Raw genomic sequence first — 11,566 nt, 5'->3', positions numbered from 1 at the left:
GAAAACTACAGGGGAGAAAAAATTTAAATTTACCTTTAGCCAATAACTTGCTTTGTTAAGAACCTTTTTGGTGAACCTTCAAGTGAGTGTATATTCAAGTAATCCCAGCATCATTTTTTTTAGTCAAACCAATATGCTTTGCTTAAATTTGAGTTAATAGATTATAATAAATTTTAAAATAGCTGTGTTTTGTCTCTTTTTCTTTTCCTAATATGTTTTATTTTTAAATACATCTTTACTGGAGTATAATTGCTTCACAATGCTGTTGTACAACAAAGGGAATCAGCCATATGCATACATATATCCCCATATCCCCTCCCGCTTAATCCTCCCTCCCACCCTCTCTATCCCACCCCTTTAGGTCATCACAAAGCACAGAGCTGATCTCCCTGTGCTGTGCTGCTGCTTCCCATAGCTATCTATTTTACATTTGGTAGTGTATATATGTTGATGCTTCTCTCACTTCGCCCCAGCTTCCCCCTCCCCCTTCCCGTGTCCTCAAGTCCATTCTCTATGTCTGCGTCTTTATTCCTGCTCTATTTTTCCACTATGTTCATGAGTACCATTTTTTATTAGATTCCATAAATATGTGTTAGCACACGGCATTTGCTTTTCTCTGACTTCACTCTGTATGACACACTCTAGGTCCATCCACCTCACTACAAATAACTCAGTTTCGTTTCTTATTATGCCTGAGTAATATTCCATTGTATATATGTGCCACATCTTCTTTATCCATTTATCTGTCGATGGACACTTAGGTTGCTTCCATGTCCTGGCTATTGTAAATAGTGCTGTAATGAACATTGTGGTACATGACTTTTTTTGAATTATGGTTTTCTCAGGGTATATGCCCAGTAGTGGGATTGCTGAGTCATATGGTAGTTCTATTTTTAGTTTTTTAAGAACTCCATACTGTTCTGCATAGTGGTTGTATCAATTTACATTCCCACCAACAGTGCAGGAGGGTTCCCTTTTCACCACACCCTCTCCAGCATTTATTGTTTGTAGATTTTTTGATGATGGCCATTCTGACCAGTGTGAGGTGATACCTCACTGTAGTTGTGATTTGCATTTCTGTAATAATTAGTGATGTTGAGCAACTTTTCATGTGCCTCTTGGCGATCTGTATGTCTTCTTTGGTAAAATGTCTCTTTAGGTCTTTTGCCCATTTTTTAACTGGGTTGTTTGTTTTTTTGATGTTGAGCTCCATGAGCTGTTTGTATATTTTGGAGATTAATCCTTTTTCCCGTTGTTTCATTTGCAAATATTTTCTCCCATTCTGAGGGTTGTCTTTTCATCTTGTTTATGGTTTCCTTTGCTGTGCAAAAGCTTTTATGTTTCATTAGGTCCCATTTGTTTATTTTTGTTTTTATTTTCATTACTCTAGGAGGTGGGTCAAAAAATACCTTGCTGTGGTTTATGTCAAAGAGTATTTTTCCTATGTTTTCCTCTAAGAGTTTTACAGTGTCTAATCTTACATTTAGGTCTTTAATCCATTTGGAGTTTATTTTTGTGTATGGTGTTAGAGAGTGTTCTAATTTCATTCTTTACATGTAGCTGTCCAGTTTTCCCAGCACCACTTATTGAAGAGGCTGTCTTTTCTCCATTCTGTGTTCTTGCCTCCTTTGTCATAAATTAGGTGACCATATTCCATTCTTTCTAACCTGTACCACTGATCTATATTTCTGTTTTTGTGTCAGTACCATACTGTCTTGATTACTGTAGCTTTGTAGTGTAGTTTGAAGTCAGGGAGTATGTTTCCTCCAGCTTGTAGTAGTCTGTTAAAACCCTTTGTATTTCTGCAGCATCAGTTGTAATCTCTCCTTTTTCATTTATAATTTTATTGATTTGTGTCCTCCCTTTTTTTCTTGATGAGTCTGGCTAAGGGTTTATCAATTTTGTTTATCTTCTCAAAGAACCAACTTTTAGTTTTATTGATCTTTGCTATTGTTTTCTTCGTTTCTATTTCATTTATTTGTGCTCTGAACTTTTGATTTCTTTCATTCCACTGACTTTGGGTTTTCTTTGTTCTTCTTTCTCTAGTTGCTTTAGGTGTATAGTTACATTGTTTATTTGAGATTTTTCTTGTTTCTTGAGGTGAGATTGAATTGCCATAAGCTTCCCTCTTAGAACTGCTTTTGCTGCATCCCATAGGTTTTGAGTCCTCGTGTTTTCGTTGTCATTTGTTTCTATGTATGTTTTTGATTTCTTCTTTGATTTCTTCAGTGATCTCTTGGTTATTTAGTAGCACACTGTTTAGCCTCCATGTATTTGTGTTTTTTACAGTTTTTTTCCTGTAATTGATTTCCAGTCTCATAGCGTTGTGGTCAGAGAAGATGCTTGATATGATTTCAGTTTTCTTAAATTTTCCAAGGCTTGATTTGTGACCCAATTTGTGACCCAAGATGTGCTCCGTCCTGGAGAATGTTCCATGTGCCCTTGAGAAGAAAGTGTATTTTGCCACTTTTGGGTGGAATGTTCTATAAATGTCAATTAAATCTGTCTGTTCTGTTGTGTCATTTAAAGCCTGTGTTTCCTTATTTATTTTCTGTTTGGATGATCTGTCCACTGGTGTAAGTGGGGCATTAAAGTCCCCTACTATTATGTGTTACTGTTGATTTCCTCTTTCATGGTCGTTAGCATTTGCCTTATGTATTGAGGTGCTCCTGTGTTGAGTACATAAACATTTATAATTGTTATATCTTCTTCTTGGATTGATCTCTTGATCATTAGGTAGTGTCCTTCCTTATCTCTTGTAACATTCTTTATTTTAAAGTCTATTTTATCTGTACAAGTATTGCTACTCCAGCTTTCTTTTGGTTTCCATTTGCATGGAATATCTTTTTCCATCACTCCACTTTCAGGCTGTATGTGTCCCTAGGTCTGAAGTGGGTCTCTTGTAGACAGCATATAGATGGGTCTTGTTTTTGTATCCATTCATCCCAGTCTGTGTCTTTTGGTTGGGGCATTTAATCCATTTACATTCAAGGTAATTATCGATATGTATGGTCCTATTACCATTTTCTTAATTGTTTTGGGTTTGTTTTTGTGGGTCTCTTTCTCCTCTTGTGTTTCCCGCCTAGAGAAGTTTCTGTAGCATTTGTTGTAAACCTGGTTTAGTGGTGCTGAATTCTCTTAGCTTTTGCTTGTCTGAACAGCTTTTGACTTCTCCATCAAATCTGAATGAGATTCTTACTGGGTAGAGTAATCTTGGTTGTAGGTTTTTCTCTTTCATCACTTTAAGTATATCCTGCCACTCACTTCTGGCCTGCAGAGTTTGTGCTGAAAAATCAGCTGATAACCTTATGGGGATTCCTTTGTATGTTATTTTTTTACTTTTGCCTTGCTGCTTTTAATATTTTTTCTTTGAATTTAATTTTTGTTAGTTTGATTAATATGTGTCTTGGTGTGTTTCTCCTAGGGTTTATCATGTATGGGGCTCTCTGTACTTCCTGGACTTGAGTGACTCTTTTCTTTCCCTTGTTAGGGAAGTTTTCCACTATAATCTCTTCAAATATTTTTTCAGACCCTTTCTTTTCCTCTTCTCCTTCTGGGACCCCTATAATTCGAATGTTGGTGTGTTTAGTGTTGTCCCAGAGATCTCTGAGATTGTCTTCAATTCTTTTTATTCTTTTTTCTTTATTCTGCTCCTCGGCAGTTATTTCCACCATTCTGTCTTCCAGCTCACTTATCCGTTCTTCTGCCTCAGTTATTCTGTTACTGATTCCTTCCAGTGTATTTTTCATTTCAGTTATTGTTCATCTCTGTTTGTTTGTTCTTTAGTTCTTCTAGATCTTTGTTAAACATTTCTTGTATTTTCTCAATCTGTGCCTGCATTCTATTTCCGAGATTTTGGATCATCTTTACTATCATTACTCTGAATTTTTTCAGGTAGATTGTCTATTTCCTCTTCATTTATTTTGTCTTCTAGGTTTTTGCCTTGCTCCTTCATTTGTGAGATTTTTTTTTGCCATCTCATTGTTTTTTGTTTTTCTTTTTGATGGGTGGGATTGTGTTCCTGTCTTACTGGTTGTTTGGCCTGAGGTTTCCAACACTGGAGTTTGTAGGCTGTTGGGTAGAGCTGGGTCTTGGTCCTGAGATGAGGTCCTCCAGGAGACCTCACTCCAATGAATATTCCCTGGGGTCTGAGGTTCTCTGTTAGTCCAGTGGTTCAGACTCAGAGCTCCCACTGCAGGAGCTTTGGCCTGACCCCCGGCTCGTGAACCAAGATCCCGCAAACGGTTCTCTTTGGGGTTCCTCCCATCTCCCTGGGCATCAAGGTCCCCCACCAGCATCCAGCAGGTGCCCTAGTTGTGAGGAGACCCTGAACTCTGTGTCTTCCCATGCTGCCATCTTGACTCTGCCCCCTCCTAATATGTTTTAAATATGAAAGGAATTTTTAAATTTCTAAGACTACTTTGCAGTCATTTAACCTTGAGGAATATGAAACACTCATTTTTCTGATAGAATATTCAAATTATTGCCTCAGTGGAGTATGAATTTTAACAAAATTTAAATGAAAGCAGTATACATCATATTTGAAAACAATTTCCTTGTGATCTGTCTTTAAAAATTTATTGATATTTATTTTATCTGATTTGGAATCAGTAGAATTGAAAACATGATGAAATATATATCATGAATTCATTCATTAAGTGACGGTGCTTTCTTACAGCACATAAACTGCCACTATGATGTATATAGATAAAGTGCTTACCATAATTATAATGTTTTACATGTGTAAGCTGTAATTTTTTTATATTGTACGATTTAATATTTTTTAACTTATTAGTTAATTCTGTAAGAAAACAAAGCCTGAAGTTACTGAATGAAATGTCTTTACCAGAAAAATATATCTTTGTTCTGTAAGTTTCTAGGGACATGGATAGAAATTTAGGGCCCCTAACAAGAAGTTTTAATGATGTAGAAGAAGCCAACATTTATGTAGTATTTATTATGGGCTAGGTATTGTTCTATACAGTTACATGCGTTAACTATGTAACCTGATGAGATGGGTAATATTGTTTGTTTTCCATATTTCACGTGTAAGGAAACTGAGGCACAGGGGGTTAACATAATTTAACAAGGACATAGCTAGTATACGGCAGAACTGGGACGTGAACCCAGGCAGTTTGGTTCTAGAGTCCTTTCTCTTGACTACTGCTATACAGCTTACATTCATCACAGTTTTCCTTTGACTGCTGTAAAGTAAACAGATTATTGTTCTTTTTGACAGTAGGAAATACTATGGAGAAGAGGAAAGCAGACTTAGAAGTCTGCTCATTTAGCAAACAATTATTGACTGATGCTGTGCAAAATCAATGTAAGACCAAACCACTTTTCTCAAGTAACTTAAAATTTAATAAAGGAAATAGAATTAAATGAAGTGTGATAAGAATTATATTAAAAGGATGTATTAATCAGGGAAATTCAGTTTTGCTTTGGTAACAAATTAACCCCCAAGTTGCAGCTTATCTCAATAGTCTGATAGGAGTTGAAGACTCTTCAGGGTAGTTGTCCTCCATGCAGGGACTCAGCAATCTAAGGTATTTCCATATTGTGGCTATACTATCACAGTGTGTGGCTTCCAGTGCTATCAAGGCAAGGGAATAAAGGAAGCTAGAGGACTCACAGTCTCTGCTCTGTGCTTCAAGTAGGAAATAGTACACTTCACTTCTGTTCATATCCCATTGGTCAAAATTATTCACATGGGCCCTTGAACTGCAAAGAGGCTAGAAATTGTGTGTGAGTATATGGCTACCTGGTGCACGCCAAATGCCCTGACCAAAAAGGTATGTACAGTTAACTGGAGCAGAAGAGAGTTGGACAAGAGTTAGTTAGGATTCTATGGAAAGTTGACTAGAAAGTAGCAGAAAAAGTCATGAAGTCATGATAGAGGCTGGTGAAGGTAACAGAAACATAAAGGTTCTGGGCATTGTATGGGAAGAAGCTGTAGGCAGAGTCTCTCCAGTACCACGGAGAGCTCCTACCATTTAAATTACTGTAATACCATATGATGTCAATTGCAATGCCTTTATGCAGCAACAGTTCATTCCATTAACATTTATTATGTGCGTATGATAAATTTTTATAGATAAAATAATTTATAATATAACTAACTTATCTAATTGGGAAGACATATAACTCTCTGTAATGCAATGAGTACTTCAATAACAGAACGGTTCTCTGGGTATTATGAGAACATGCAAATGTTCCTAACATTAACCTTGGATACAGGAGGAATTGTACAGGAAAATTTCGTGGAGGAGATGGTTTATGATCTTGTGTGTATTAAGTGAAAAGTAATGGTCTAGCCAAGCCAGAGGAAGAAAGGGCACTTTAGGTCAAGGGTCAGCAAACTTTTTCTATAAATGACCAGATAGTTAGCATTTTAGGCTTTTCAGGTTATAACGGTAGATCCTCCCTTTTGCATGTTTTTAATTTTTTTTTACAACTTTTCAAAATCAAAACTATTCTTAGTTCAGTGGTTGTACAAAAACAGGCCATAGTCCAGATTTGACCAGTGGGTCATAGTTTGCTGACCCCTGGTCTAGGCAGAAAGAACAGGAGCAAAGCCAGAGATAAGTACATACAACTATATCAGTTTGGTTTTGTAGAGTATGAAGTTTGAGTAAGGGTCATGATAGATGAGCCCAGTTAGATAGAGGACAGAATTTCATGTTGAAGTACTTAGGACTAATTTTGTCAAGTTTGGATTGCACTGAAGGATTTAAATCAGTAGAATGATAAAATCAGATTTGCATTTTAGAAAGATACCTGTACTGAGAATTAACCTGAGGAGGCAAAACTGAATACAGAGACCAGTTTGGGAGCTATTGGCACTGGTCAAAAAAAGAGATAATGAAAGTCTGAAATAAAGCCATGGTGGGAAGGGTAGGCAAGAGGGGACACAGTTGAAAAAATTTTGAGGTAACATCAGAAAGAGTTGATGATTGATTGGAGTGACTCCAAGACTAGGTAGGTAGTGTACTTTAGCTGAGATAATAAATATTATGCTGGCTCATTGATGTTCCTCCTTTAGCAGGAACTCTGTCATTTATTCCAGATTTACACCTCTGGAGTCAGAAACCAGAGGCACATCTTCTCTCCTTGTGTGACTTTTGGGGAAATCTATTAGGCTGTGCAGGAAGGGTATGGAGAGCTTTTGCTCCTGTCCATCAAACAGATTGACTGCTATGAGCAGTACTTTTCCTGTGACAGAAAGCCCGTTCAAGGTCAAGGGTAAAGAACTCAATGTAGAGGTTCATGGAAATAGTCCTAAAAGCTGTGGTCTTTTAAGACTATCAGTTATTTTAGCTATTTTTGGATCAAGAAATCCAGAACTTTATAGACTTTGAAATTGCCCTCTGAAGTAGACATAAGCCATCTATGATTGGCCACCATTTCTATACAGTTTCCCATATTGTTAGTACCACCGTCCCCAAATAGAATTTTCATACTTCCTTTCTAGGGTGAAGGCATGCAACTTAGTTTCCACCAACTAGACCAACGCTCATGAGACTTGAATATAGAAGAATGCAATATGAAGTGAGGACCAAGTGTGGGGAAATCTAGATTCAGTCAAGTGCAGCAGTGAAAAGGAGGGGAGTATAGTTCTGGACACATAGCCAGCATGGTGCAGTTAGTTTGGAAAGGCTGGGGGCAGACAACGTGTAGAGATTATCTACCACCAAGCAACTTTTAAGAGGGGAGGCAGAGTATGCAGTGTTAGGAGGAAAGGCAGCAGAGATATGCTTTGAAACAGTGGATCAGAGAGCTTCAGTTAAATACAGTGTAGACTTTACATAGCTCTTTGGCAAGGATGCTGCTCTGTCAAACTCAGTGGCCACATAGACCTAAGTGTAACTGGATGGCTTTGCCCCTTAGGGGAGCACTTTTGACCTAAAGATGTCTCACTCACGTCTGTACCTAACTCAAGGATGTGTCTGGCAAGAGGACAAAGGTTATCCAAAAACTGATAAGAAATTGACATCTTTGGAGAGAGAGGGTTGGAATGTGGGGTGGGGGGAGGACAGCACCTGAGTTTGTTCCTAGAGCAGGGGCCCTCTTCATGCTCACTCTCAGATGGTTTGCATTTCATCACTGGATTTGGATTTAGGTTGGATCGACACAGGGGTCTGTCCCAGAATTGAGGTACTGCCTCTTATGGACACAAGGAGGGAGGAATCCAGTGGACAGTGTAAGATAGAAGATGGATCTGTGTTCCAGTGCTGTTCACTAGCTCTGTTATCAACACTTGTTTAAGTGTTGGAAAGTCACTTAAATCCACCGGTTCTTGATAATTCTCATTTATCTCTGAAGTGGGAATGATAGTAACAGCTAACACACATAGTGCTAACTATGTGCATATATTCATCTAATCTTCAGAGCCACCCCATTATTATCATCTCCATTTTCCTGGAGAGGAAAGTGAGGAACAGTGTTTCAGTAACCTGCCCCAAATTCCACAATTCCTTGGTAGTGGAGCAAAGATCTGAACCCAGGCAGACTGCCTCCAGGGTCTGTGCTCTCAACCTTTCCCCTCTATTGCCTCTATAATAGTAGTAAGGTAATAACATGGGGAAAACACCTGGCACAGAGAGGGCATTTGATAAACAGTAGTGCCAGAAGAGGGATGAAGAGGGAAGGCAAAAGCAAGAATTCTCACCTTTGTAACTGCATGAGTGAGGACAGAGTCAGGTTGACTTAGAATAAGTTCTTTGTGTGTAACCAACAAGACGTATGGGAATAGCATGGATCCTCATACATTTCTAATGTATACCCATAGACATACAATTCCAGAAAGATTTTTAAAAGGTTTTCGTACTTTTTTCCTTCTAGACCTAAATCTGAAACCAAATGCCTTCAAATCAATGTTTTAAAAGTTAAATATACCCAGTGCATATGTGTGAGTGTGGGTGCCCATACTTTTCATTAACTTGTATCACTACTTGAAAGCTATTATTTTCATATCCATTTTCATCAGGCTGGTACTTCACAGATAAGCTGCAATAAGTATGTTTTCAGGAAGTTCGGTGATTACTTTTCAGCATATAAAATCATGTTTAGCTTTGTTGAAATATTTGTGTACATTGACCTAGCAAAGAAGGCAAATAATAGACAAGTCAAATTCTGCAAGTAAACAGTTATTCATATTTGAATCAAATGAAAAGATTAAAGAATGACATAAAGGAACTCCATAATTCACTTTCTCTCTTCACTTAAAATATAAAACTAACTTTCCAGACTACATTTTCAGAACAGTCTACTTTTTATTAACTCATGTAAGCCTTTAGATATCCCTTTGAAACAAAGAGAAAATGATGAAAATAAAAGGAAACAGAAATCATCTTAAATATTTGTCTGTTCTTACACTTTTTATACAGACATGTTATAAATTTAATAAACTTCCTGACAAAATCTTCTGCCATACTTTCTGAAAGTGTTTGAAACAATAAAATATTTAAGATTTCATAATTTTTATATATGAAGGTTACATATATCACAAACCAAAAATCTATAATCTTAATGTACTTTCCCTTTATTTCGTGATATCCCATCCACAGATGTCTTAGTTCTTGAATCACATGAAAAAACCAGGACATGCTTCTACCCACTTTAACCCTAACTATGGCAAATTACAAACTGAACCGATTTGAGTAATCCACATCTTTAATCTATAAAATATAGAATAAACCCAACATGAATGTGTAATTTTCCTAGTACATTGGTTATTTTTGGTAATAACATCTTCAGGGTGTTCCTTGGAAGCAAATAGCCTACATTTTTATGAGGATGTGTACATTTTATTTTCAAAATGGGGGAATCATAGAAATTCTAGTTAAAGTTCTGAAGACTCAAGGTATGCACATTAAAAGCATAGAAGAGTATTCCTGAGGGAAAATGGAGTTCATACAAGGTTTAGTCACAAACTTAAAATAACTGAAGACTTGTCAAGGAAAATGACATCCCGGAAGGCACAGAAATGAGTATCACTGTCTTAAAAGGATCATGGAAGCAACTTTAGAACAATTAAAGACATCGTGAGCCTAATCTTGCAGAAGTATAATGTGGATAAAGGAAACTCTGGCATAGATTCCTATTCTTTAACCACAACTTTGATTAAGAAGGCAGATGCTAGATAATTTTAAATTAGATATCCAATGGTTTGAAGAATTTAATGAATTTAAAACACTCATACTTTGTCAACGGAAGAGTTATATTAAAAAGTTACCTTGGTTATTTCTTGGTACAGAAATTATAGTTAGATTGTCAATATTCCTATTTTTCAAATGTGTGTACACAATATTCAAAAGGAAAATGTGTCTGTAACATAAATGCTTTAAAATCTATCAGGACAGTTATCAGTCTCATAGAACCTCACAGATTGAAGGATACCCTTTACTTCTTCATCCAAAGTTAGACAAAGAGAGCCATACTTCTTGAAGTGCTTTCTTTCTCTCATAGTCCAGTTCTCTTGGAAAAGAATCGCTTCTTTTTCGGGGGAAGAAATTCCACAGAAAAAAATTTTTGTATGAAAGTTTACACATAGCCACAACAATGAAAATAAAATCTTTATTATAGCTACACTACACACATATATATTTTACATGTATATATCTCCCTGAGATACACAGTGTAATTAAATTCTTTTATCATAGATCTGATTTTCCCTTTTTCAAGTAATATTAAAACTCAATATATATATCCTATTATCCAGCATGCAGCAAGGGAAAGCACCATCGTAAATTTAAATTCATTATCAAATTCAAATTAAAGTTATCCAAGAATAGGTTTCCAAATCACATATATTAGATGGCATATGTCTTTCATGACACAGAAGCCATTAAGGAGATCACTGTGGCAGATGCAGTAAATTGTGTTTCACAGAACACTGGAAGCTGATGCTGACTGCTCTCCTCCTTGTTCTCATTTTATATGCGTACCTCTGCTTATTATGTCTGCCTTTGTGAGCTGTCCTCCCATTTTTCTTCTGTTCATTTAAATTGTACCCAGAGAGCTAAGGCACTGAAAGGAGTCTTAGAGATCATGGACCAGCAGTTTATAGATGTTGGAACTGAAGCTTGAGAGGGAGCAACCTGACCAAGGTCATGCAGCGGCGGGTGACAGAGCTGAGGGTACGACCTCGTGCTTATACTCTCCTGCCTCATGTACGTAAAAACAAATATGGGAAATCTTAGTTTTTCCCTCAAAACTCAATTCCAGTCTCCCTCTTCAACAAAGTCATTTTTTTCTTTTTCTATTATAGTTTACTATAAGATATTGAATATAGTTCCCTATACAGTAGGGCCTTATTGTCTACAGTGCCATTTCTGACTGTGCAGCAAGGATGCTTGTTTGAATCCAGGCTATACTGCCCTTGCTGTATAACTGTAAGTGAGTATTTATCTTCATCATATTAGTTTCCTCACGGGTAAAATAGAGAAAATAACAGCTCCTACTGCATAGGATTGTTAAGAGCCTTAAACAAGTAAATATTCATGAAACGCTTAGAATAGTGTCAGGCCATAGTAAGTGCTCAATAAACATTAGTTGTCATTAT

The sequence above is a fragment of the Neophocaena asiaeorientalis genome, unplaced genomic scaffold (genome assembly GCF_003031525.2).
Source record: "Neophocaena asiaeorientalis asiaeorientalis breed wild unplaced genomic scaffold, Neophocaena_asiaeorientalis_V1.1 scaffold157, whole genome shotgun sequence".
In the NCBI taxonomy this organism is placed as follows: domain Eukaryota; kingdom Metazoa; phylum Chordata; class Mammalia; order Artiodactyla; family Phocoenidae; genus Neophocaena; species Neophocaena asiaeorientalis.
This window is presented reverse-complemented; position numbering follows the sequence as displayed.